Raw genomic sequence first — 27,370 nt, forward strand, 5'->3', positions numbered from 1 at the left:
ACAGGTGTCTTACAGGCGCTGGGGCAGGCAGGTAATATAAATGTTTGAGGGCTGGCTGGGAACTGTGATGAACCAGAGTCCGTGTCCCATCCAACGCCGTGGCCGAACAGAGTTGCATGTGGAGAAAGGTACAATGCTGCCAGATTTCTCAATTTCTCAATTCTCTCAGAGAGGCCAAAAATCGGAATATTGTATGAAGTACTCTAATTGTTAAAGTTCAGTAATGGGTCAGAAGAACTTTAGCAAAAAGTGTGAAGTAGGAAACTAGGGTTCAAATCCTGTCTCTCTTTTTTTTTTTTTTAATTTTTTTTTTTTTTTTTGAGTCAGGGTTCTGGCTGTGTTGCCCAAGCTAGAGAGCAGTGGAGAGATCGTAACTCACTGCAGCCTCCAATTCCTGGGCTCAAATGGGAGCCCCGCTATATATATAGATCTATCTATCTATATCTATCTATCGAGATATATATATATATAGATTCACTCGCGACGCCGATACGGTTCCTCCACCGAGGCGCATGCGAAGGTGCCTACTATGGCTTCCAGCGGGGTCCCGGTGAACGCTGCTGGCTCGGCTAATGAAACTCCCGAAATACCAGACAACGTGGGAGATTGGCTTCAGGGCGTCTACCGCTTTGCCACAGATAGGAATGACTTCCGGAGGAACTTGATACTAAATTTGGGACTCTTTGCTGCGGGAGTTTGGCTGGCCAGGAACTTGAGTGACATTGACCTCATGGCACCTCAGCCAGGGGTGTAGCCAAGTAGACAAATGGAATCCTGTGCTGAACCCGAATCTTCCAAAAAACAGCCTACGATCTGTGACCACCACAAGATGTGCCCTGATGGCGGCTGAAGTTTGATTCAGATGGGCACTTTTCTTCCCTCTCCCTGCCTAGTTTCCTTTTGTTCCTTGAGTCCACGCAGAATTCCATTCTCTGGTCAGCAGACAGGCTTAAGCTAAAGTATGGCCTCTGTTCTATAAAGTTCTGTACATAGTTCCCAAGCTTCTGCAGGGGGTGATCTTTGCTCGTCCTGAGAAATAACAGTGCTGTTTTAACAAACATTTGAAATAAATACCGCACACAAAAGCAAAAAAAAAAAATATATATATATATATATATATATTTTTTTTTTTTTTTTTTTTGTAGAGACAGGTCTCACCATGTTGCCCAGGTTGGTTTTGAACTCCTGGGCTCAAGTCATCTTCCTGCCTTGGCCTCCCAAAATGCTGGGATTACAGGCATGAGTCACCACGCCTGGTTCAAATCCTGGCTCTTATTAGCTGTGTCCTTGGGCAAATTACTTAACTTCTCTGTGCCTAAATTTTCTCATCAGTAAAAGAAACTATTAATAGTGCCTACTTTATGTTGCTATTATGAGGATTAAATGAATTCATAGTAAGTGCTACATGTGTTTGTTAAATAAATAATATTTAAAAATTTAAATACAGGCTGGGCACTGTGGCTTACACCTGTAATCCCAGCATTTTGGGAGGCCGAGGTGGGTGGATCACTTGAGGTCAGGAGTTTACATGGTGAAAACCCGTCTCTACTAAAAATACAACAATTAGCTGGGTGTAGTGGCTCATGCCTGTAGTCCCAGCTACTCAGGAGGCTGAGGCATGAGAATCGTTTGGACCCAGGAGGTGGAGGTTGCAGTGAGCCGAGATCAAGCCACTGCACTCCAGCCTGGGTGACAGGACAAGATTCTGTCTCATAAAAAAAAATTTTAGTGTAGACCAAAGAAAACACATCTGGGCCAATATCCAGCTCTCAGGGCACCAGTATGCAATCTCTGGCTTAAATACATGTGTATGTATGCATGTATACATGTGCTTGCATGCACGTATATGTAGACATGTGTATGCATGCACATGTACGTGTGCATGATGTATGTATGTACATGTGTGTGCATGCACACATGCACATATGTGTTCATGTGTATAGATGTGTATGCATACGCGCACACGTACATATGTATATGCATGTGTGTGTACTTACATATGCGTGCACATGTATGTGTCCACAAAGATGTATGCATGTACTGTGTGTATGCACGCACACATGCGCATACATGCACGTGTATGGATGTGTATGCAGATGCACACACGTACGTATGTATATGCATGTGTGTACTTACGTATGCATGCAAATGTGTGCATATGTACACACTGGCCTTGCTCTTGAACACAAGCCCAAGTTTCAGCTCTTGACAGTCTAAGGTGCAGGCCCTCTCCTGACAAGGCTGTCTGCACTCAGGTGTTCCCGCACTCTTCTCCCCTTCTCTCTTACTCCTACCTCACCCCTACTTCATGCCTGCCTCCTACAAAGCCCCACAATACCCATGGACAGGACAGTTGGTTGGACCCCTGCTCAGAGAACCTCACACACCAGTCTCCGTGAACATGAAAAGCTGACTGGAAAAGGGACGGACTTGGGGACACGTCTTCTGTTGGACCACGCTTCAGGGATGTGATGCAGCTTGAGGAGACACCTGTGCAGTCACGTTGTCTCAAACCAACAGCTTTGCAGAAATTCAGTGATGACAACCAGTGTGGCAGAGTGGCAGGAGCAGGCAGTTTGGATTCAAGCAGGTGTGGGATCAACTCCAGGCTCTAGTACCTACTGTCTGTGTGGCCTTAGTCACCTCATCCATAAACAGGGGACAACAGAATTTACCTTACTGTGCAGATAATATTTTTATGAAGTGCCTCTAACCTGGAATGTGATCAGTAATCGTGGCAGGGACTATGACAGACCCAGTTCTACCATTTCTTCGTCTGAAATCTCTCTTGGATTTTTCCTTCTCATCACTCCCAGGCCTGGCCTCACCCGCGGGTGTCTGAGTCTCTGACCCTGTCTTCTGGCAGCTCTCCTGCCAGAAGTGGGCTCCGTCCCACTCAACACCACCTTCCCCTGTCTTTCAGCTCTGGCCGTGTGCAGCCAGACCAACCTTCCTTGGTCACCTCTCTCTTTCGCCAAGCCACTTTCCGTTGTCATGCTGCCTCTCAGTTGCCTGTGGCACTGGGCACAATGCCTCTGTGCAGAGCCTCTCACAGCCTTAGCCTCCTCCTCAGCATCCCTGGCCCACACATTCCCATCCGGACAACCTACCTCTTCGCTGCCCTCCAATTCCTGGGCTCCTGCCTTTCTTTTTTTTTTTTAGACAAAGTCTCGTTCTGTCCCAGGCTGGAATGCAGTGGCATGATCTCAGCTCACTGCAATTTCTGCCTCCCGAGTTCAAGCGATTCTTATGCCTCAGCTTCTGGAGTAGCTGGGACTACAGGCGCCTGCCACCACACACAGCTAATTTTTTTGTATTTTTAGTAGAGACGGGGTTTCACCATGTTGACCAGGATGGTCTCAATCTCTTGACCGCGTGATCCACCCTCCTCGGCCTCCCAAAATGCTGGGATTACAGGCGTGAACCACCGTCCCCAGAGGCTCCTGCTTATTATCCCTGCTGGCTGTGATATGGTGCACCACCCTCCCTTGATGGAAATCACATCGCCTGTTAAGGCCCAGACTGGATCCCACCCACAAAGCCTTCTTTTGCCACTGTAGTTCAACTCAGTGCAACCTATGTCTATTGAGCAACTGTTATGTGCAAGGAACTGTGATCAGGAAGGTCATAAAGTGGGACAGCCGGGGGCGGTGGCTCCCAGCACTTTGGGAGGCCGAGGCAGGTGGATCACCTGAGGTCAGAAGTTCAAGACCAGGCTGGTCAACATGGTGAAACCCTGTTTCTACTAAATATACAAAAATTAGCCAGGCATAGTGGCAGGTGCCTGTAATCCCAGCTACTCAGGAGGCTGAGGCAGGAGAATCGCTTGAACCTGGGAGGCAGAGGTTGCAGTGAGCCAAGATCATGCCATTGCGCTCCAGCCTGGGCAAGAGCGAAACTTCGTTCCAAATAAATAAATAAATAAAGTGGGACAGAACACAACATTTTGTCTTCCTAAGGAAGGAAAAAGATATTTTTAGAGTGACATTTGAACTGGGATTAGAAGGAGGGTCAGGATCGGCTGGGTGCAGTGGCTCATAGCTGTAATCCCAGCACTTTGGGAGGCCAAGGCAGGTGGATCACCTGAGGTAGAGAGTTTGAGACCAGCCTGACCAACATGGAGAAACCCCATCTCTACTAAAAATACAATATTAGCTGGGCATGGTGGCAGGCACCTGTAATCCCAGATACTTCAGGAGGCTGAGGCAGGAGAATTGCTTGAACCTGAGAGGCAGAGGTTGCAGTGAGCCGAGATCACGCAATTGCACTCCAGCCTGGGCAACAGGAGCAAAACTCCGTCTCAAGAAAAAAGAAAAAAAAAAAGGAAGGAGGATCAGTATTTTTCTAGGGGTGAGGTGGGAAAGCTGGAATGCATGCAGTGGGCCTGTTTGGTTGGATTAATCTTCAGCTGCCTTTTACAAGAAATGCAGCCCTCCACTTACCCCTGCACACAGGGAGGGGCTGCAACCGCCATGTCTGTGCTAAAACTCTGTCCTCCCTAGCCATAGGTGACACCAGGCACAAGCTGCTTCTCAGATCTTCTTACTTGTGAACTTGGAATTGGGGTTCATGGGTGCTGGTTACTCTCTACAACTGAAGACTTAAACTTGGGGATATAGGACAGGGAGCCTCCACCATGTGCCAAGCATGTGGGGGAGAGGGAGAACGGAACCCAGGCTCACAGCAGAGAAGAGGAGGCCATCACCCTGTGGAAACCGTGAGCATTTCTCGGGTTCCGATTCGTTCCTTGTGAAGCGTGACCAGATGTTCCACCATTGGTTTTATGAGATTTCTTCATATCCTTGTAATGAGCTTTCCCCCTTTTTTGGTTTATTCGTGTGTGTTTCAGTTACTAACAACCAAAAGTGTCTGACCAAGACCCAGAGCCCTAAACATCGGAATTTATGAAAAGAGGGGGATCTGAGATGCCCCTTTAACCACAGTACAGTGTGAGAAGTACCTGGACATCAGGCTGGAAGGGCAGGTTGTAGACACGTTGTGGAGGCCCTTAAAAGCCTTCTATTCAAAGTGGGATAGTGTTGCTCACTGTGAACTAAGAACTGTGGAGGTTTTGTGCAGATGAGTAACTCACAGCTTCAGAGAGGGGCTGTGGAAAGCGAAGTCCGGATGGGGGCCGCAGAGCGTGGATTCGAAACCCATCTGGTAAGTGGCAGCATTTCCCGGCTGCATTTCTAGACTTTGGTCAAATTACCTAACCTCTTTACCTTAAGTTTCTGCATTTATAAAATGAGAATATTAATGCTTTGCTCATAAGATTTGGGGGGAAATTATATGAAATAATAAGTTGGCAAATACTAAGCACTCAAATGTTAACTGTTAGTTATTTTTATTTCTCTAAATTTCTCTGACACTTACTGCCAATACCTACACATTAGCCTTACTTATTTTTGAATACTTTCAAGTACGCTGATCTTGTCTCACAATCAGACCAAAAGCCTCTATGCAAGGATAACGTCCTAAACTCTTTCCTAGCTCTCCTAATTCCTATATGAGCTTCTGGGCACAGAGATGACGAACTCAATATTCATTGATTGGTTGTTGCAGGGGCAGCAAAACCACTCTGTTTAAGACAGTAGTTAGTGGCTGGTAAACATTTCCACATGTTGTCTCCTCATGAACTGATGGTCTGGGTTCAGGGCTTAGCAGGAAAATGACCACATTACTGAAGCCACTTCCCAAATTACAAGATTTAATGAGCCAAGGAAATTCAATTATTCTCTAAAGTGTGTTTTCTGGTTTAGATTATGACTTGATTGCCACATTTGTTACCACCAAATCTTTAGGGAAAATTCCACACAGATACAAATAGACCTGGGCTGAAAGCACTATCATTCATATAGCAAATTCATTTATTAAGAATTTGCTATGTGAAAGGTAAGTCTGATGCAAAGATGTACACAGACTATGATCCTTGCCCACAAATAGTTTGCTATCCATCAGGAAAGCAAAACTGCAGAAACAAATAATTGCAATACAAGGCAGTATGTGATACGTGTAATTAGAATGGCGGAATGTCTAAATGAACTAAGAGGAGTGAGAAGTCAGAAAAGGCCTCCTGAAAAAGTATGTACACAGGGCTTTGAAGGATGAGCAGGATTCCCATCACTAGAGTTGGGTAAAGAGCTCTTTAAACTGGATGATGTATGCAAAGACAGAGCTCGCAGAAGTCCAGGTGGTTAGAGCATGAGGTGTGCAGAGGGGTGCAGGAGGAGGAGACAGTTGAAAACCAGAGCCAGGAAAGCCTTCAATACTGTTATGCGCTTGAATTTTGTGTGTAGACAAGTGGGAGATCTTAAGGTTTCAGAGTAAAAAAACGACGTGGCCTTTACTGTGTGATTTGTGACTAGTCAGTGGTAAAGTGTGGGTAGGAGATGCTAGAAGTCATGGGAATAGCCCAGGCATGAAGTAAGGAGGCTGAAATTAGGCAGTAGCGTTAGAAATGGAAAGCATATAGATAAGCAAAGGATTATAAAGGATTCATTAACTATTTGGTCATGGAAGCCTGGGGAAGCATCAAAGAATGTCTTTTCCTGAGGTCACACGCTGGGATGTAGCTGTGCTGATTTGGTGCTGTCAGGACCACCCAGTAAACATCTGGGAGGTGCTCAATATATGGCCGGAGCTCTGAAGGAAGGTCAGAACCAGCAGAGTCCTTCCCGTGCAACCGCTTCCCCTGTGTGCCAGCCGAGTGAGTTGGGGGAGGGTCACGTACCAAAAGAAAGAGAACACTTAGGCCAGGCTCAGTGGCTCGCGCCTGTAATCCCAGCACTTTGGGAGGCCAAGGCGGGCAGATCACAAGGTCAGGAGTTTGAGACCAGCCTGGCCAACATGATGAAACCCTGTCTCTACTAAAAATACAAAAAATTAGCTGGGTGTGGTGGTGGGCACCTGTAATCCCAGCTACTTGGGAGACTGAAGCAGGAGAATCACTTAATCCAGGTTGCTGGAGGTTGCAGTGAGCCAAGATCGTGCCATTGCACTCCAGCCTGGGCAACAAGAGCGAAACTCCGTCTCCAAAAAAAAAAGAAAAGAAAGAAAGAAAGAAAACACATAGAGGAAAGAAGGTAAGAGGCAAATCTGGGGTCATAGTCAGGGAACTGAAAAAGGAGCCAGAGAGAGAATTCAAAGACAAAATAATTGTTACTAATGTTGGTGAGTGTTTATGATCCCAGCACTATCCTCCTAAGTGCTGTCCATGCATTCATGCATTTGATCCTCACCATGTAATGAAAAAAGTACCATGACCTGAAGAAAGTGAGAGCCAGAGAGCTTAAGCCTCTTGCCCAAGCTCGCGCAGCAAGGCTCAGAGCCTGGAATCCTACACAGGCAGCATGAATCCGGCCCATTCTGCCTCTAAAGTCAGGGTAAAGGGCTGGGCCCCTGAAATCAAGGGATAAAAAAAGTTCAGGGGAGGTTGAAAGCATCAGTGCTGATGACAGGTTACCATGAACCGAGACCTGGAAGGGATATTCTAAAATGAGCCTCTGCTGTCACAAGCGTGTGTGTGCACAAGTGCATACTTGGTGCTGAACTTCACACCAGCCTGGCTCCCTCTAACAAGGCTGGTCAAGCATGACAAGAAGGTTTTCACTCAAATTATTGTCCTGGAAACAAGATGGCTAAATGCATTCAGCACCAGCCTTCTCTCTCATCATCTTAGATCCATTAAACCCATTCAACCTGCCAGTCAGGTGGCTGGAAAAGAACGTAAGCTAAACCCCAACTGTCCGCAGAGCGATCCTTTAATGAAAGGCCTGAGTAATCTAATGAAAGCTTCAGGCTCCTCTTTAGCTGAGGCCAAAGAAAGGTAGGGAAAGGAATATTACAATCAAGGACATTTAAACAGGGCTTAAGCAGCACTGAGAGTTCTACTTCCCATTTATTAGGATAATAGGACATTATCCTCCAAGGACATTTCAGGGCTATTGAGTTTTAAGGTAAATTTATATCAGGGCACTGGTATGCAACTGCCTTGGCTTGAATTTTTGATCCCACTCAGTGACCTGATTACAGAATCAAGGTGTACATTCTTTCTGCTGGGCAGACCCACCTGGCCCTCCAGGAGCTGTTTAAGGATTCCTCCTGCACAATGTGAAGCCCACAGGAGACCTCAGACCTCCGTGTCATTGTGACGGTTTTCTAGCCTTCCCATCTCAAGTTCACGCTTGTGATCACGGCTCCTTCAAGTCTGCATGTCTTCATCTCGTTTGACCCTGTGTTTTGTTTACACCGTCCCCTACAGTCCGGAATGCCGCAGCCTCTTCGTTCTTTTGAACTTCTTCATTTATTCACTTGACAAACATGTACTGAGAGCCCACTATGGGGCAGGTGCTGTTCTAGTGGGAGAGGAGGCTCACTGATCAAGCGAATGTGTCATCTGTCAGATATGAGGAGGGACATAAAGAGAAATGAACGAGTGTAGGGGGACGGAGAGAGGGCAGAAAGGGGATCCGTTTTAGAGAGGCTATCAGTATATGAGGAGATGTCTGAGCAAAAGCTTAAGCCAAGGGAAAGGTTGAGGCTCGGGGGCATGTGCTCTGAGTAGAGCAGAGAGGTGTCTTGTCATTTCAGTCCCTTAAAGAATCTGCTGCAGTGTCCTCGAGTTTTGAATGGCTAGACTAGTAAAAACTGTGTGAGTGTGGAACAAGGCCAGAGAGACAGGCATGGATGGTGCTGACTGACAAGGGCCCTAGCTGCTAAGCTAATGTGGGGAGTCAATGAAGGGTTTTAAGCAGGGGAGTGAGTCACTTAGATGTGCATTTTAAAGAAACTCACATTGGGTGTGGGAGAGAGGACAGACTGGATGGGATCAGACTGGCCACGGGCAGAAGAGTGAGGAGGCTGCCGCAATAATCCAGGTTGGAAGTGACAAGAGCCATCACCAAGTGAAAGTGGGAACAGAGAGGAGGGGACAGGCTCAGGAGATATAAAAGAAGGTAGATTCAGAAGGCCATGGAGCTAAGAAGGAGCTCTATAGGATAATTCCTAGGTTTCTGATATGTAAGCAATAGGGTGGACAGAGAGGTCAGTCTGTGAAATAGAGAACGCAGGAGAGCAGATGGAGATGGGGAGAAATGCAAACGGACGTGTTGTGTCTGAGCGCCGTGGGGCCAGTCAGTGAGCAGGGGAATATTCAGACCCCCAGTCAGCAGAAAGCCCAGGGCCAGCATGCACATTCAAGAGGCATCAGCCAGGAGCTATCCTTTGAGGCCCTGGGTGTGGATAAGCTTATCCGGGCAGAATGAAGAAAGAGGAGTGGGTGGAGAGCCCAGCCCTGGGGAGCAGCTGTTGATTGGCCTCTGTGGAAATTGCAGGAGGAGCTGAAAGCTCAGATCTTTTATGAATTTCTGTTGTCATTTCTTCCAGCTTTGCCAACTGTGGGGCTCTCTATTTTCTTCTGTGCAAATGTCCTAATTCTTGGCAATTTAAAGGGCTATGCAAATCTAACTTATTGTTATTAATACTGTTATTGTTATAATCCTAACTTTTCATCTAGTACCCAAAAGCCTTCCTCAACTTACCCTTTTCCACCTCCTACAATCATCCTTGGTTTTCTGCTTGCTTCATAAGGAACTTTGTGCAAATGCGTACCATGGAAATGAAAAACTCTATTGTAATTGTCTGTTGTTTGATTCCCCAGTTATGCTAAAAGCTCCTTAGGGCAAGAACTGCAATTTATTTGTCTCAGAATCTCCAACACCTATGACAATGCTTAGCACTTAGGTATTTGAAAAATGGCTGTTAACAAATGGTTTTGGTTGAGTTCTAAGACGTTTATTGACAGGCCCACTATCCATCCCAGGGCAGTGCTGGTTTATACCTGTTGTCCTGGCAGAGTTATAAATAACATTAATAATAACCCCTTTCAGCCAGGCATGGTGGCTCATGCCTGTAATCCCAGCACTTTGGGAGGCCGAGGCGGATGGATCACTTGAGGTCAGGAGTTCAAGACCAGCCCGGCCAACATGGTGAAACTTCATCTCTACTAAAAATACAAAAATTAGTCGGGCATGGTGGCACATGCCTGTAATCCCAGCTACCCAGGAGGCTGAGACAGGAGAGTCACTTGAATGCAGGAGGCGGAGGTTGCAGTGAGCCAAGATCGCACCAGCCTGGGTGACAGAGGAGACTCTGCACTCCAGCCTGGGTGACAGAGGAGACTCTGTCTCAAAATAATAATAATAATAATCCCTTTCAGTCACAAATGTGCCCTAGTTTAACAGCTAAAGTATATGGTGACCCTATTTGCAGAATACTAAACTGTCATAGCTGGTCCTACCATTAGGTAGGTTTCGCTGTTTACAAAACATTCCTGCCAGAGAAATGAGTGAACACAGCAGGGTAGGTTACCAGCTCAAGTCAACATTAAAGAAGTGGGAGCCACTCTTCTGAGATACGATAATAGCGTTATGGGGAAAAGAGAAATCAGGCAGATCCTCACAGTTATAAAACTTGTTTTAAAACCAGTAAGCTATCAAATTAGTATCAAAAACAGTTGGCACAAATAAAGTGGTTGCAGTGTTAAGAACCAAGAATCATGGGATTTGTGTGTGTGTGTGTGTGTGAGGTCTTAGATAGGAGAATCATGAATTTTTTTTTCTTTTTTTTTGTTTTTTTGAGATGGAGTTTTGCTCTTGTCACCCAGGCTGGAGTGCAGTAACCCGATCTCGGCTCACTGCAACCTCCGCCTCCCTGGTTCAAGCGATTCTCCTGCCTCAGCCTCCCAAGTAGCTGGGATTACAGGCGCCCGCCACCATGCCCATCTAATTTTTGTATTTTTAGTAGAAACAGGGTCTTGCCATGTTGGCCAGGCTGGTCTTGAACTCCTGACCTTGGGTGATCCACCCCCCCCTGCCTCCCAAAGTGCTGGGGATTACAGACGTGAGCCACCACGCTCAGCCAAATCATGACATTTTTTAATTTTTTTTTTTTTTTTGAGACGGAGTTTGGCTTTTGTTGCCCAGGCTAGAGTGCAATGGCGTGATCTCGGCTCACTGCAACCTCCGCCTCCTGGGTTCAAGCAATTCTCTTGCCTCGGCCTACTGAGTAGCTGGGATTACAGGCACCCACCACCATGCCTGGCTAATTTTTGTATTTTTAGTAGAGATGGGGTTTCACCATGTTGGCCAGGCTGGTCTCGAACTCCTGACCTCAGATGATCTGCCCACCTCGGCCTCCCAAAGTGCTGGAAGCCACTGCACCTGGCCGAGAATCATGAAATTTTATAGGTATAATAATTCATTGTGCGAGTGGGGAAAGTGAGGCATAGAGAAGTTATGTTGAGCTGGCCAGTATATAACTTGTGTAAAAATTGGGCCTAGACATAAGAGTAATCAAATAGATCAATGAAAGATAGCAGAGAACTGAAAAAGAGACCCACATTGCAGTCATTTGATTTTCAACAAAGGTAACAAGAAATCTAGTGGGGAAAGGAGAGTTTTTTCAACCAACGGTGCTGGAACAACTAGATACCCAGATCTGGGAAAAGGCCAGGCATGGACATGCCTGTAATCCCAGCACTTTAGGAGGCTGAGGCAAGAAGATCACTTGAACCTAGGAGTTCGAGACCAGTCTGGGCAACATAGTGAGACCCTGTCTCTACAAAAATAAAAATAAAAATAAAAATTAGTTAAGCGTGGTGACGTGTGCCTGTGGTCCCAGATACTCAGGAGGCTGAGGCAGGAGGATCACCTGAGCCCAGGGAGGTAGAGGCTGCAGTGAGCTGTGATTGTGCCACTGCACTTCATCATGGGCAACAGAGTAAGACCTTGTCTCAAAAAAAAAAAAAAAATCAAACTAACATATGGAAAAAAAGTGAACTTTGACCACCTACCCCACACCAGTGACAAAGATTAATCTGAGATGGATTAGAGACCTAAAACTCTTCAGTTTTAGTACTGTACAGTGAAACATCTAGAGAAAACCACAAGAGAATATCTTTGAGATTTAAGGGTAGGCAAATACATCTTAGAGGAGACAGAGAAAACAATAATTACAAAAAAACAAAACTTATCAATTTAGATTTCATCAAAATAAAAAACTTCTACTCATCAAAAGAAACTGTTAAGAAAAGAGTAAGTGGGCTGGGCGCAGTGGCTCACGCTTGTAATCCCAGCACTTTGGGAGGCCAAGGCAGGTGGATTACCTAAGGTCAGGAGTTTGAGACCAGCCTGACCAACATCATGAAACCCCGTCTCTACTGAAAATACAAAAATTAGCCGGACGTGGTGGTGGGTGCCCGTAATCCCAGCTACTCGGAAGACTGAGGGAGAAGAATCACTAGAACCCAGCAGGCGGAGGTTTCAGTGAGCCAAGATCACGCCACTGTGCTCCAGCCTGGGCGACAGAGTGAGACTCCATCTCAAAATCAAAAAAAAAAAAAAAAAAAAAAGGAAAGAAAAAGAAAAAAATATGCAAGCCACAGACTGAAAAAAATTTGCAAAACATATGTCTAATAGATGCCTATTAGTTAGAAAGAGAAAAACAAGAACTTCACAGTGGAGAAATCTGGCAGATTCCACTTTTAACCGTGTGACCTAAGTTAACATCACCCGTAACGGGACCCATGGACATCACATGCATCATGACAGGCTGCACTGAGAAGGACCCAATCTCTCTTCTGTGGTATTCCTGAAAAAAAAAAAAAAAAAGCATATCTTCAATCTAATCCTGCAGGAAAATCAGACAAACACAAAATGAGGGAAATTCTGCAAAACAGCTGGTCTACTCCCTTCAAAAGTATCAAGGCTGTAAAGGACAAAGAAATACGAGAAACTATTCCAGATTACAGGAGACTAAAGAGACATGACTGAATACAGCATGTGATCCCAGATAGTACCAAACAGAGAACACTGATGAGACAGCTGGTGAAATATGAAGACGGTCAAAGTTTAGATAATACTATTATATTAATAGTTTCCCGATGTGCATAATTGTACTGCTGTTATGAAGAGGATGTACTTTTTAAATTTTTAATTACTTAAAAAATTGTTATTTTATTTTATTTTTTTAGAGACAGGGTCTTGCTATATTGCCCAGGCTGGACTCCTCTGCTGAAGCCATCCTCCTGCCTCAGCCTCCTGAGCAGCTGGGGCTACGGATGTACACCACTATGCCCAGCTAGGATATATTTTTTAAAAAGGAAATACACTCTGAAGAATTTAGAGGTAAAAGGGCATCCTGTCTGCAATTTACTCTCGAACATATTAAAAATTTTGTTTATACATATGTGCACATATATAAGTATGTACATATTTATAGATGGAATAACTGATAAAGCAAATAGGATAAAACATTAACATTTGAGGAATATGGGTAAAGGGACTATGGGAATTCCTAGTACCATTTTTGCAACATTTTGGAAGTCTAAAATTACTTCAAAATAAAAAATGTGTGTAGATGGATATCTGACAAGGAACTCATATTCAGAATGTATAAAGAATGTCATACTTATAACTCTATAAAAACACACAACCCAATTAAAACCTGAAGCCTAGCACTTTGGAAGGCTAAGGCGGGAAGATTGCTTGTGCACAGGAGTTTGAGATCAGCTTGGGAAACATAGCAAGACCCCTTCCTCTACAAAATATTAAAAAAGTAGTCAGGCGTGGTGACATGCACCTGTGATCCCAGCTTAATACAAGCTGGCCAGCCAACACAATATTGGGAGGCTGAGACAAGAGGATCGCTTAAGCCCAGGAGTTCGAGGCTACAGTGAGCTATGATCATGCCACTGCACTCCAGCCTGAGTCAAAGAGCGAGATCCTGTCTCTGAATTAATTAATTAATTTAATTAAAACAGCTTTTTATAAAACTGGACAAAATATTTGAAGGAACATTTCACAAACAAACATACGTGAAAGGGAAATAAATACATGAAAAGATGCTAAAAATCAGAAGCCATTGTGGAAATGCAAATTAAAACCACAATGCAATACTATCAAATGAAAAAGACTGACAGCACTAAATATTAGCAAAGATATGGAGCAACTGGAGCTTTCATATATTGTTAGTGGGAGTGTTAACTGTAAAGAAGTTTTTGTTTGTTTGTTTTTTGGCTTTTTTTGAGACAAGATCTGGCTCTCTCATCCAGGCTGGAAAGTGGTGGTGCAATCTCGGCTCACTGCAACCTCCACCTCTTGGGTTCAAGTGACCTCCCACCTCAGCCTCCCAAGCAGCAGGGACTACAGGTGCACACCACCATGTCTGGCTTATTTTTGTATTTTTATAGAGACGGAGTTTTGCCATGTTGTCCAGTCTGGTCTTGAACTCCTGGCTTCATGTGATCTGTCCATTTCAGCCTCCCAAAATGCTGGGACTACAGGTGTGAGCCACTGTGCCCAGTCCGCCAACACAATATTGAAGGAGAAGGAAAAGGTCAGAGGATTGACACTACCCAATTTAGAGACTTACTATAAGGCAGTGTGGTATCGCTAAAAGAACAGAAAAGCAGATAGCTGGAACAGAACAGACAGCCCAGACAGACAAGCACGGATATAGTTAAAGGATCTTTTTCAAAGGAGCAAAGGCAATACAACGGAGAGTCTTCTTTTCTTTTCTTTTCTCTTTTTCTTTTCTTTTCTTTTTGAGACAGTCTCACTCTGTCATCCAGGCTGGAGTCTAGTGGCACAGTCACGACTCACTGCAGCCCCAATCTCCTGGGCTCAACCGATTCTCTCACCTTAGCCTCCTGATTAGCTGGGACCAGAGGTGCACACCCCCAAGCCTGGGTAATTTTTTTTTTTTTTTTTTTTTTTTTTTTTTGAGGCGGAGTCTCGCTCTGTCGCCCGGACTGGAGTGCAGTGACCGGATCTCAGCTCACTGCAAGCTCCGCCTCCTGGGTTTACGCCATTCTCCTGCCTCAGCCTCCCGAGTAGCTGGGACTACAGGCGCCCGCCACCTCGCCCGGCTAGTTTTTGTATTTTTAGTAGAGACGGGGTTTCACCGTGTTAGCCAGGATGGTCTCGATCTCCTGACCTCGTGATCCGCCCGTCTCGGCCTCCCAAAGTGCTGGGATTACAGGCTTGAGCCACCGCGCCCGGCCAAGCCTGGGTAATTTTTAAAATTTTTTGTAGAGATGGGGTCTCACAAATTGCCCAGGCTGGCCTTGAACCCCCGGGCTCAAGCGATGCTCCTGCCACAGCCTCCCAAAGTGTTGGGATTACAGGCATGAGCCACTGTACCCGGCAGTGTTTTCAATAAATGGTGCTGGAACAACTGGACATCCACTTGCAAAGAAAAAAAAAAAGAATCTAGACACAGACCTTATATCCTATACAAAAAATAAACTCAAAATGGATCACAGACTTAACTATGCAGAACTATAAAACACAGACGACAACAGGCCAGGTGCGGTGACTCACACCTGTAATCCCAGCACTTTGGATGGCTGAGGCGGGTGGATCATGAGGTCAGGAGTTTGACACCAGCCTGACCAACATGGTGAATCCATGTATCTACTAAAAATACAAAAAAATCAGCTGGGCATGATGGCACACACCTGTAATCCCAGCTACTCAGGAGGCTGAGGCAGGAGAATTGCTTGAATCCAGGAGGCAGAGGTTGCAGTGAACCAACATTGCGCCACTGCACTCCAGCCTGGGCGACAGAGCAAGACTCCATCTCAAAACAAAAAAAAGAAGAAGATAACATAAGAGAAAATCTAGATGACCTTGGGTTTGGCAATGACGTTTTAGTCATTGGCACCAAAGTCATGATTCATGAAAGACATAATTGATGATTATGAAAATTTAAAAATTTCATGAAAATTAGAAACGTCTGCTCTGAGAAAGATACCATCAAAAGAATGAGAAGACAAGCCACAGACTGAAAAAAAATTTTACAAAAGACATGTCTGATAAAGGATTGTTATCCAAAATATACAAGGAGCTCTTAGAACTCAGTGATTAGAGGCTGGGCCCAGTGGCTCACGTCTGTAATCCCAGCACTTCAGGAGGCTGAGGGGGGCGGATCACCTGAGGTCAGGAGTTTAAGACCAGTCTCAATATGGAGAAACCCCGTCTCTACTAAAAACACAAAATTGCTGGGCGCGGTGGCTCAAACCTGTAATCCCAGTACTTTGGGAGGCGGAGACGGGCAGATCACGCGGACCATCCTGGCTAACACGGTGAAACCCCGTCTCTACTAAAAAATACAAAAAACAACAACAACAAAAAAAACTAGCCGGGCAAGGTGGCAGGCGCCTGTAGTCCCAGCTACTTGGGAGGCTGAGGCAGGAGAATGGTGTAAACCCGGGAGGCGGAGCTTGCAGTGAGCCGAGATCGCGACACTGCACTCCAGCCTGGGGGACAGAGCGAGACTCCGTCTCAAAAAAAAAAAAAAAAAATTAACTGGGCACGGTGGTGCATGTCTATAACCCCAGCTACTCCAGAGGCTGAGGCAGAGAATTGCTTGAACCTGGGAGACAGAGGTTGTGGTGAGCTGAGATCGCGCCACTGCACTCCAGTCTGGGCAACAAGAGCGAAACTCCGTCTCAAAAAATAAAATTAAATTAAATTAAATAAGAAGAATTCAACAATTAGAAAACAAACAGCCCAATTTAAAAATGGACCAAAGACCATAACAAATACCTCAAAGAAGGTATACAGATGGTTAATAATCATATGAATAGATGTTCCACATCGTATGTCATCAGGGAAATGCAAATTAAACAAGAAGATACCACTACACACCTTTTAGGGTGGCCAAAGTCCACTGACAACACGAAATGCTGACAGCATGTGGAGCAGCAGAAACTCTTATTCATTGCTGGTGTGGATAGGAAATGGCACCACCATGCTGGAAAACAGTTCCGCAGTCTCCTACAAAACAAAACATTATCTTACCATTTGGGCTGGTCGCGGCGGCTCACACCAGTAATTCTAACACTTTGGGAGGCTGGGGTGGGTGGATTGCCGGAGCTCAGGAGTTCAAGACCACCCTGGGCAACACAGTGAAACCCCATCTTTACTAAAAATACAAAAAATTAGCCGGGCGTGATGGCGGGCGCCTGTAATCCCAGCCACTCAGGAGGCTGAGGCAGGAGAATCGTTTGAACCCAGGAGGCGGAGGTTGCAGTGAGCCGCGGTCACGCCATTGTACTCCATCCTGCGCAACAGAGGAAGACTCCATCTCAAAAAAAAGAAAAAAAAGAAAAAAGAAATATTATCTTATCATTTGATCCTGTGATCCAGCTTCTTTGTATTTACCCAAAGGAGTTGAAAACTTCTGTCTACGCAAAAACCTGCATGGGGATGTTTATAGCAGCTTTGCTGGTAAATGCTAAAACTTGGAAACAGCCAAGATGTCCTTCAGTCGGGAGTGGAGAATAAACTGGTACATCCACACAGCAGAATATTACTCAGTTCTAAAAAGAAAGGAGCTATCAAACCATGAAAAGAAATGGAGGAAACTTAAATGTCATTTCAATGGCAAAAACCGCAGTAACTTTTGCATCAACCTAGGAAGTGAAAAGAACCCAATCTGTCAAGACTCTAAACTGTGTGCTTCTGACCACATGATGTACTACAAAAAAGAAAAACTGGGGCCGGGAGCAGTGGCTCACGCCTGTAATCCCAGCACTTTGAGAGGCCAAGGCGAGCAGTTCACAAGATCAGGAAATTGAGACCATCCTGGCTAACACGGTGAAATCCCGTCTCTACTAAAAATACAAAAAAATAAGCTGGGTGTGGTGGTGGGCGCCTGCAGTCCCAGCTACTCAGGAGGCTGAGGCAGGAGAATCACTTGAACCCAGGAGGCGGAGGTTGCAGTGAGCCGAGATCATGCCACTGCACTCCAGCCTGGGTGACAGAACGAGATTCTGTCTCAAAAAAAAAGAAAGAAAAACTAAGGCCAGGTGTGATGGCTCATGCCTGTAATCCCAGCACTTTGGGAGGCTGAGGCCCGCAGGTTGCTTGAGCTCAGGAGTTCAAGACCAGCCTGGGCAACATAGTGAGACCCCATCTCTATAAAAAAAAATTACAAAAACTAGCCAGGTGTGGTGGCATGCACTCAGTCCCAGCTACTCAGGAGGCTAAGGTGGAAGGACCTTTTCAGCCCAGGAGGCAGAGCCTAGCCTGGGCAGCAGAGTGAGGCCCAGTCACAAAAAATAAAAAATAAAACAAAAAATTTAAGACAGTGAAACTACTTAATATGATATTATAATGGTGTATAGATGTTATTATACATTTTTCCAAATCTATAGAATGTACATCAAGAATGAACTCTAATGGAGGCCAGGCATGGTAGCTCATGTCTGTAATCCCAGCACTTTGGGAGACTGAGGCGAGCAGATCACTTGAGGTCAGGAGTTCAAGACCAGCCTGGCCAACATGGTGAGACCCCGTTTCTATTAAAAATACAAAAATTGGCTGGGTGCGGTGGCCCATGCCTGTAATCCCAGCACTTTGGGAGGTGGAGGTAGGCAGATCACGAGGTCAGGAGTTCGAGACCAGCCTGGCCAATATGGTGAAACACCATCTCTACTAAAAATACAAAAATTAGCCAGCAGTGGTGGCACGTGACTGTAGTCCCAGCTACTCAGGAGGCTAAGGCAGAAGAATCACTTGAACCCAGGAGGCGGAGGTTGCAGTGAGCCAAGATCACAGCACTGCACTCCAGCCTGGGCAACAAAGCAAGATCCTGTCTCAAAAAAAAAAAAAAAATATATATATATATATATATATATATATGTATATATATGTGTGTGTGTATATATATATATATACACACATACACAAAAATTAGCCAGGTGTGGTGGCATGTGCTTGTAATCCCATCTACTCAGGAGGCTGAGGCAGGAAAATTGCTTGAACCCTGGAGGCAGAGGTTACAGTGACCTGAGATCGTGCCACTGCACTCCAGCCTGGGAGACACAGCGAGACTCTGTCGCCAAAAAAAACAACAAAAAAAGAGTGAACCCTAATGGAAACCATGGACTCTGGGCGGTAGAGATGTGTCAATGTTGGTTAATTGATGGTAACAAATGCACCCCTCTGGTGGATGAAGTTGATAACATGGGAGGCTACGGATACGCATGCAGGGGATGAAGGTATATAGGAAGTCACTGTACCTTCTGCTCAACTTTGCTGTGAACTTAAAACTGTTTTAAAAAAATAAAGTCTGAAAACTAACTGCTCCAAAAAAAGGTCTATTTTAAAAAAATGTAGGAGACATGACAAAATATGCCAGGAAAAATCCACAAAGCCAAGGACAATCGTGAGCAAGCAATACAGATTTGAAAACCAGTCCCTGAACTTAATCAGGGCCCAAGCGTACACCAAAGACCTAGGTAGAAAATAGTCTGAGGAAGGACCAGGTTGTCTTTGGGGGAGCTGGCAGAGATACAGTATGCATGGTGTCAACATAGCCAACATATAATTTCAGACTATGTTAAAGATCCATAGAGCCCAGATAAGGTTTTTTTGTTTGTTTTTTTTGTTGTTTTTGTTGTTTTGTTTGTTTCTTTGTTTTTGTTTTCGTCTTTTTGAGATGGAATGTCACCCTGTCGCCCAGGCTGGAGTGAAGTGGCGGGATTTTGGCTCACTGCAACCTCCACCTCCTGGGTTCAAGTGAGTCTCCTGCCTCAACCTCCCTAGTAGCTGGGACTACAGGCGCTCTCACCATGCCCGACTAATTTTTGCATTTTTAGTAGAGATGGGGTTTCACCGTGTTGGCCAGGGTGGTCTCAAACTCCTGACCTTGTGATCCACCCACCTCAGCTTCCCAAAGTGCTGAGATGACAGGCATGAGCCACCACGCCTAGCCCAGATAGGATTTTATTAGGTTTTATGCTTGTGTGACTTCTGCCTTCCCTGGACCTCATATCTAATTTCTTTAACAGTTTCATCAGCTTCATTCTTGAGTCATACTTACTTAATAAACAAGACAAGATCAACAACAAGAAAGGTGGAAGAACATAACTGGTTTACCTGCACAGGAGCTAGATATTTTGCAGTTCCATTGGCTGAGCGCAACACGAGGAGGATGACTAAGAGGAGCACACATGCACAACTGCTGCGTGGGAAACAGGGTGGCAGCGAGTGGGTTGTCCTTGGAAGCTCAGCTTCAAGCAATATTCTGTACCACTGAATACCAGCAGCCGCTGACAAACCTGCTCGGCCTGTTGACACAGTTCAGGGCAGCTCTGTCCAGTGCAGGGTAGATGGCTATGCACAAATAACTAGCAACGTGATGCAGGCTTCCCATGGTGAAATCAAAACACCAAAGGGCAGCCAGTCTTGACTTGTTCCTACTCTTCAAAAAAAGCTTCTGGGTGGTACTTAGGGATTCTGAATATGCAGGACACACAGAGGTAACCAGGGAGATGCTTACCTGGCAGAGACGACACCATGATCACCTAACCAGGGAGTACACAGAGACAGCTAATAGATGCAGAACCCCTCATGTTTGAAATTCAAATTTATAAAAGGCTTAAATATAATACATACTTATATATAAAAATTCAAAAAGTAGCCGGGTGCAGTGGCTCACACCTGTAATCCCAGCACTTTGGGAGGCCGAGGCGAGTGGATCACCTGAGGTCAGGAGTTCAAGACCAGCCTGGCCAACATGGTGAAACCCCTTCTCTACTAAAAATACAACAATTAGCCAGGTGTATTGGCTCATGCCTGTAGTCCCAGCTACTCAGGAGGCTGAGGCAGGAGAATCCCTTGAACCCGGGAGGCAGAGGTTGCAGTGAGACCAGATCATGCCATCGCACTCCAGCCTGGGGGACAAGAGGGAGGCTTCGTCTCAAAAAAAAAAAAAAAAAAAAAGTAGAAAATTGAAAAATAATAAAAGGAGTTATTATTTTAATTAAGTTTGAAATAACATTTCCCAGTTGTAAAAGTTATTCATGCTTATCAGGAATAACTTGGAAAACAAAAAGTGTAACTCAAGAGGCTAAGACAGGAGAATCGCTTGGACCAGAGAGGTGGAGATTGCAGAGAGCTGAGATCGCATCACAGGACTCCAGCCTAGGCGAGACAGTGAGACTCTGTCTCAAAAAAAATAAAAAGAACGGCCGGGCGCGGTGGCTCACGCCTGTAATCCCAGCACTTTGGGAGGCCGAGGCAGGTGAATCACGAGGTCAGGAGATGGAGACCATCCTGGCTAACACGGTGAAACCCCGTCTCTACTAACAATACAAAAAATAAGCCAGGCATGGTGGTGGGCGCCTGTAGTCCCAGCTACTCGGGAGGCTGAGGCAGGAGAATGGCGTGAATCCGGGAGGTGGAGCTTGCAGTGAGCTGAGATCGCGCCACTGCACTCCAGCCTGGGCGACAGAGTGAGCCTCCGTCTCAAAAAAAATAATAATAATAAAATAAAATAAAGTAAAATAAAAAGTGTCAATAGAATAAATTTTCAGTACTGATTACTCTCATCAAAACTATTCATTGCAGCACTTCTTTACATGTTAGCATCTGTTTTTCTCAAATGTTTAAATTCATACAATGATTTAACTCGTACAACTCTTTCAGACTACTTGTTTTGTATGTGGGTAAGGTACCTTAAACAAAAAGGCGAGGCATGGTGGCCTTACCTATAATCCCAGCACTTTAGGAGTTTGAGGCTGGAGAATTGCTTGAGCTCAGGAATTTGAGACCAGCTTGGGCAGAAGAAAAAGAAAATTAAAAAGTAGAAATACAATACATTTTCAGTGGTGATTCTTCTCATCAAAACAATTCATTGCAGAGCTTCTTTTTTTTTTTTTTTTTTGAGACGAGTCTCACTCTGCCACCCAGGCTAGTGTGCAGTGGTGCCATCTCGGCTCGCTGCAAGCTCCGCCTCCCGGGTTCACGCCATTCTCCTGCCTCAGCCTCCCAAGTAGCTGGGACTACAGGCCCCCGCCACCACGCCCAGCTAATTTTTTCTATTTTTAGTAGAGACAGGGTTTCACTGTGTTAGCCAGGATGGTCTCGATCTCCTGACTTTGTGACCCACCCACCTCGGCCTCCCAAAGTGCTGGGATTACAGGCATGAGCCACCGCGCCCTGTTGGCAGCACTTCTTCACATGTTAACATCTGTTTTACATAGCAAGACCACCATCTCTATTTATATATATTTTTTAAAAATTAGCCAGGCACGGTGGCTCGCGCCTGTAATCCCAGCACTGAGAGGCTGAATGGGGAGGATCGCTTGAGCTCAGAAGTCTAAGACCAGCCTGAGCAACATAGTGAGACTCTGTCTCTACAAAAAATAATAATAATAATTTAAAAATTAACCAGGTGTGCTGGCACATGCCTGTAGTCCCAGCTACTCAGGAGCCTGAGGCTGGAGGATCACTGGAGCCCAGGAGGTTGAGGTTGGCATTGTGGCACCTACTGCACTCCAGCCTGGGCAACAGAGCAAGACTCTGCTTAAAAAAAAAAAACAGAAAAACATAGGCCAGGCACAGTGGCTCACGCCTGTAAGCCCAGTGTTTTTTTATTATTATTATTAATACTTTTTTTCTTTATTTTATTATTTATTTTATTTAATTTTGAGACAGAGTCTCACTCTGTTGGCCAGGCTGGAGTACAGTGGTGCGATCTCAGCTCAGTGCAACCTCCACCTCCGGAAGCCCAGTACTTTGGGAGCCCAAGGTTAGTGGATCACTTGAGGTCAAGAATTCGAAACCAGCCTGGCCAACACAGTGAAACCGTGTCTCTACTAAAAATACAAAAATTAGCTGGGTATAGTGGTGCACACCTGTAATCTCAGTTACTCAGCAGGCCAAGGCAAAGAATCGCTTGAACTAGGGAGGTGGAGGTTGCCGTGAGTCAAGATTGTGCCACTGCACTCCAGCCTGAGATTGTGCCACTGCACTCCGGCCTGGACGACAGAGTGGGATTCTGTCTCAAAAAAAAAAAAAAATTAATAAAACAAAAAAGAGGCAAATTATAAACTAAATAAATTACTAAATAGGCCAGGCGCAGTGGCTCATGCCTATAATTCCAGCACTTTGGGAGGCCAAGGCGGGTGAAACACCTGAGGTCAGGAGTTGGAGACCAGCCTGGCCAACATGGTGAAACCCAGTCTCTACTAAAAATACAAAAATTAGCCAGGCGTGGTGACGCCAGTGAACCGAGATTGTGCCACTGCACTCCAACCTGGGCAACAGAGACTCTGTCTCAAAAAACAAAACAAAACAAGCAAAAAAAAAAAATTAGTGAATAGTATACAAAGTGCCAGTATTGTTAGTTTTGGTTTTAACATAATACTAACTTCCAAATCTATCTCCTTGGTGAAATAAATCGAATAAAACTGGGCTAAGGGAATGAATTTGCCAGTGCAACAAAGATGACTGCCATTCTGCCCTGCCTCCTGAATCATGAAAGGGGTGGTCTTCCCACGTCCTTCCTCTTCACAGGCGCCTGCGGAGGGAGGCAGCCACTGTGGGGAGGTAACAGAGCATCTGCAGCTGACTGGGAAGCCCTCCTAACTGGCGCACCTGAGGGGCTGGGCGCCCCTGTGCTGCTTCTGGCTGCCCTGGCCCGTGGTAGTAGTGAGTCTCCTCCTCACCTCCCTCTGGCCCAAGCCTGGAAAACACCAAGTCTTCCTCTCTCCTGAACACAGTTGGGACTAGTGGGAATTTACCAAAGGAACTTTCCTAAAAATTAACGAAAGCCAAAAAGAAAATAAACAAGGGAAATAAAAATCACAGAGGCGACAGGCAGCGTCCAGGTTTCTGAGCTTACAATAGCTCACTCGCAGGCCACTCCGTTTCTGGTTTGCTGGGGCCCTCCCGGGAAACCCTCCTTTACAACGCAGGGCTGTTCCCTACAGAGGCGGGACTGGGTGAGGCTTACTGTCCTGGTTCTTTTTTTTTTTTTTTTTGGAGGGGGTCTCGCTCTGTCGTCCAGGCTGGAGTGCGGTGACGCAATCTCGGCTCACTGCAAGCTCTACCTCCCAGGTTCACGCCATTCTCCTGCCTCAGCCTCCTGAGTACCTGGGACTACAGGCGCCGGCCACCACGCCCAGCTAATTTTTTGTATTGTTAGTAGAGACGGGGTTTCACCGTGTTAGCCAGGATGGTCTCCATCTCCTGACCTCGTGATCCTCATGTCTCGGCCTCCCAAAGTGCTGGGATTATAGGCGTGAGCCACTGCGCCCGGCATCGTCCTGGTTCTTAAGAAAGCCATGAGTCACAAAAGGCTGATGGTTCACAGTCTTCATCTCCCCAGGCGCCTAAGCGTCTTCTTTAACCGTCCATCTCTAGGATGGAGAACATTTTTTATGCGTAGTGTCTTCTAGAGAGAGTTCTCATGTTCCAATCTCTGTGAGAAGGACAGGAACGAGAAGAGCCCAGGCCTGGCCCCTGTCTGAATCCAGGCTTTGATGCCTACTAGCTGGGGACTTTTTCTTATTAAACCACTTTATTTTATTTTATTATTTTTGAGCCTGTCGCCCAGGCTGGAATGCAGTGGTGCAATCTCAACTCACTGCAAACTCCACCTCCTGGGTTCAAGCGATTCTCCTGCTTCAGCCTCCTGATTAGCTGGGACTACAGGCACGTGCCACCACGCCTAGCTGATTTTTGTATTTTTAGTAGAGACAGAGTTTCACCATGTTGGCCAGGCTGGTCTTGAACTCCTGACCTCAAGTGATCTGCCTGCCTCAGCCTCCCAATAAACCACTTTATTATTCACAAACCATATAATTCACCCATATAAAGTATAAAATTACATGGTTTTCAGTACATTCAGAGTTGTGCAACCATCACCACAATCTATTTTATAACATTTCATCTTCCCTAGAAAAGAATCCCCTACCTGTTAATGTCACTCCCCCTTTCCCCAAACCTCCCCCACTAGTTCCCTCAGCCCCTACCTTAGGCAACCATTAATCTTTTTGTCGCTAGAGACTTGCCAATACTGCCGGCTACATATGCTTGAAAAACCTCTTTGGTTCTCCATTTCTTCCTATGTAAAACAGAGCTAATGATAGCCCCACTCCACATATGCAGCCCATAGGAGGCAGTCCACAAAAATTAGTTCTCTGGCCCGGCGCAGTGGCTCACGCTTGTAATCCCAGCACTTTGGGAGCCCGAGGCAGGTAGATCACAAGGTCAGGAGTTCGAGACCAGCCTGGCCAATATTGTGAAACCCTGTCTCTACTAAAAATACAAAATTTAGCCAGGCGTGGTGGTACGCACCTGCAGTCCCAGCTATTCAGGAGGCTGAGGCAGGAGAATCACTTGAACCCAGGAGGCGGAGGTTGCAGTGAGCCAAGATTACACCCTTGCACTCCAGCCTGGCAACAGAATGAGATTCCATCTCAAAAAAAAAAAAAAAAAGTTCTCCATATATACCACCTGCTATGTACCCACAAAAATTAAAAATTTACAATGAGTTCTCTCTTTCCCTTTCTTCAGGACCTTAACACACCAAACTTTGTTTTGGTATTATGTTGTTTTGCCTTAATTACACCTGTGCTGAAGCAGAGACATTATCACTTGTATTTTATAAGAACAGGGGGCCGGGCGCGGTGGCTCAAGCCTGTAATCCCAGCACTTTGGGAGGCCGAGACGGGCGGATCACAAGGTCAGGAGATTGAGACCATCCTGGCTAACACGGTGAAACCCCGTCTCTACTAAAAAATACAAAAAACTAGCCAGGCGAGGTGGCGGGCGCCTGTAGTCCCAGCTACTGGGGAGGCTGAGGCAGGAGAATGGCGTAAACCCGGGAGGCGGAGCTTGCAGTGAGCTGAGATCCGGCCACTGCACTCCAGTCCCGGCGACAGAGCAAGACTCCGCCTCAAAAAAAAAAAAAAAAAAAAAAAAAAAAGAACAGGGTTCATGGGCCCGGCGCGGTGGCTCATGCCTATTATCCCAGCACTTTGGGATGCCGAGGCGGGTGGATCATCTGAGGTCAGGAGTTCGAGACCAGCCTGGCCAACATAGTGAAACCCCCATCTCTACCAAAAATATAAAAATTAGCCGGGCATGGTGGCGGGCGCCTGTAATTCCAGCTACTCGGGAGGCTGAGGCAGAGAACTCTTGAACCTGGGAGTGGAGGTTGCAGTGAGCCGAGATCACGCCACTGCACTCCAGCCTGGGCAACAGAGTGAGACTCCATCTAAAAAAAAAAAAAGAATAGGGCTCATGTCGCTGAGGTAAAGACCACCCATTTTCCCGCTCTGGGCCCAGGGTATGAGCAAGCTTCTCAGCACCAGGTGCAGCAGCGATAACAATAATCTCTGTCCTTTGCTGAGCGCTCACTATGTGCTAAGCATTGTTCCAGGAGTTGTGTATGTAATAATTAATAATCCTCATCAACCCTATGAGACAAGTGCTGCTGCTATTCCTGTTCTGCAGATGAGGAGCTGGAAGCGTGCAGGGTGAAGTAACCTGCCCCAGTTCCACAGCTAGCAGGAGCGCTGGAGCCAAGCTGCAACCTGGGCAGGCTGCTCAGAGCCTGCACGAATGACTGCGCCACCTGTGCCTCTCCAGTGCCAACCCCCCGTTTGTCATCAGCAACAGGAGGGACTGACTGAAGGCCCGCTGCAGCTCAGAGAGTTTGTCCATTTCTGGGCTGTTATTGATTAACCTGTTTATATTCCACACTATCAGAGCCTGGATCACCTGGAAGACACTCCTTTCTAGACGCAGCAACGCAGGAGAGTTGGTGACTTCAGGCACGGTGGCTGAAGGTCTGCAAAGGCAGATCAGGAGGTGTGGAGGCATTTGTTTCTATATCATATCACCAACCACAATACCACTCTGGGATGGAAAGATTCTATATTTCCAAATAGTGTGCAACTGGGCCGAGCTCGTGGAAAAGTCTTACCTTAGCGAAATGTCTATGTTACTTATCAAGCTCATTTCTTGGGACCACATCATGCCCCCACTTACCTTAATATTGAGAACGCTTAATCATTCGTTTGAATTATTTATGTCTCCCCCCGATTCTCTAGGCTATATGAGGACAATGTCTTACCAGATAGATCTCTAGGTTCCTTAAGATTAATACTGGTAGGCCAGGTGCAGTGGCTCACACCTGTAATCCCAGCATTTTGGGAGGCTGAGGTGGGCGAATTGCTTGAGCTCAGGAGCTCCAGACCAGCCTAGGGAACATGGTGAAATCCTGTCTCTACTAATATATATATAAGATATACCTATGTTATATATATACACATATATTATATATACGTGTGTGTGTGTATATATATATATATAAGCTGGATGTGGTGGCACACGCCTGTAATCCCAGCTACTTGGTAGGCTGAGGCAGGAGAATCACTTGAAGCCAGGTCAGGGGCTGGTGGGGAGTGTGGCGTGGAGGTTGCAGTGAGCCGAGATCGCACCACTGCACTTCAGCCTGGGTGACAGAGGGAGACTGTGTCTCAAAAAAAAAAAAAAAAAAAAAA

The 27,370-nt window shown here is 45.9% G+C and overlaps 1 protein-coding gene and 1 pseudogene across 2 annotated transcripts in view; one reads left to right on the forward strand and one right to left on the reverse strand.

The window, feature by feature from the left end:
* The window catches only part of MICAL3 (microtubule associated monooxygenase, calponin and LIM domain containing 3), a 1,031,057-nt gene that overhangs the window by 386,583 nt on the left and 617,104 nt on the right, over window positions 1-27,370 (reverse strand). The gene's annotated exons all lie outside the window — the stretch shown is intronic.
* LOC111526412 lies at window positions 478-1,099 on the forward strand (annotated as a pseudogene). The gene has a single exon (XR_002726356.1). The product of XR_002726356.1 is annotated as a mitochondrial import receptor subunit TOM6 homolog pseudogene (transcript).

The sequence above is a fragment of the Piliocolobus tephrosceles genome, chromosome 19 (genome assembly GCF_002776525.5).
Source record: "Piliocolobus tephrosceles isolate RC106 chromosome 19, ASM277652v3, whole genome shotgun sequence".
NCBI lineage: Eukaryota > Metazoa > Chordata > Mammalia > Primates > Cercopithecidae > Piliocolobus > Piliocolobus tephrosceles.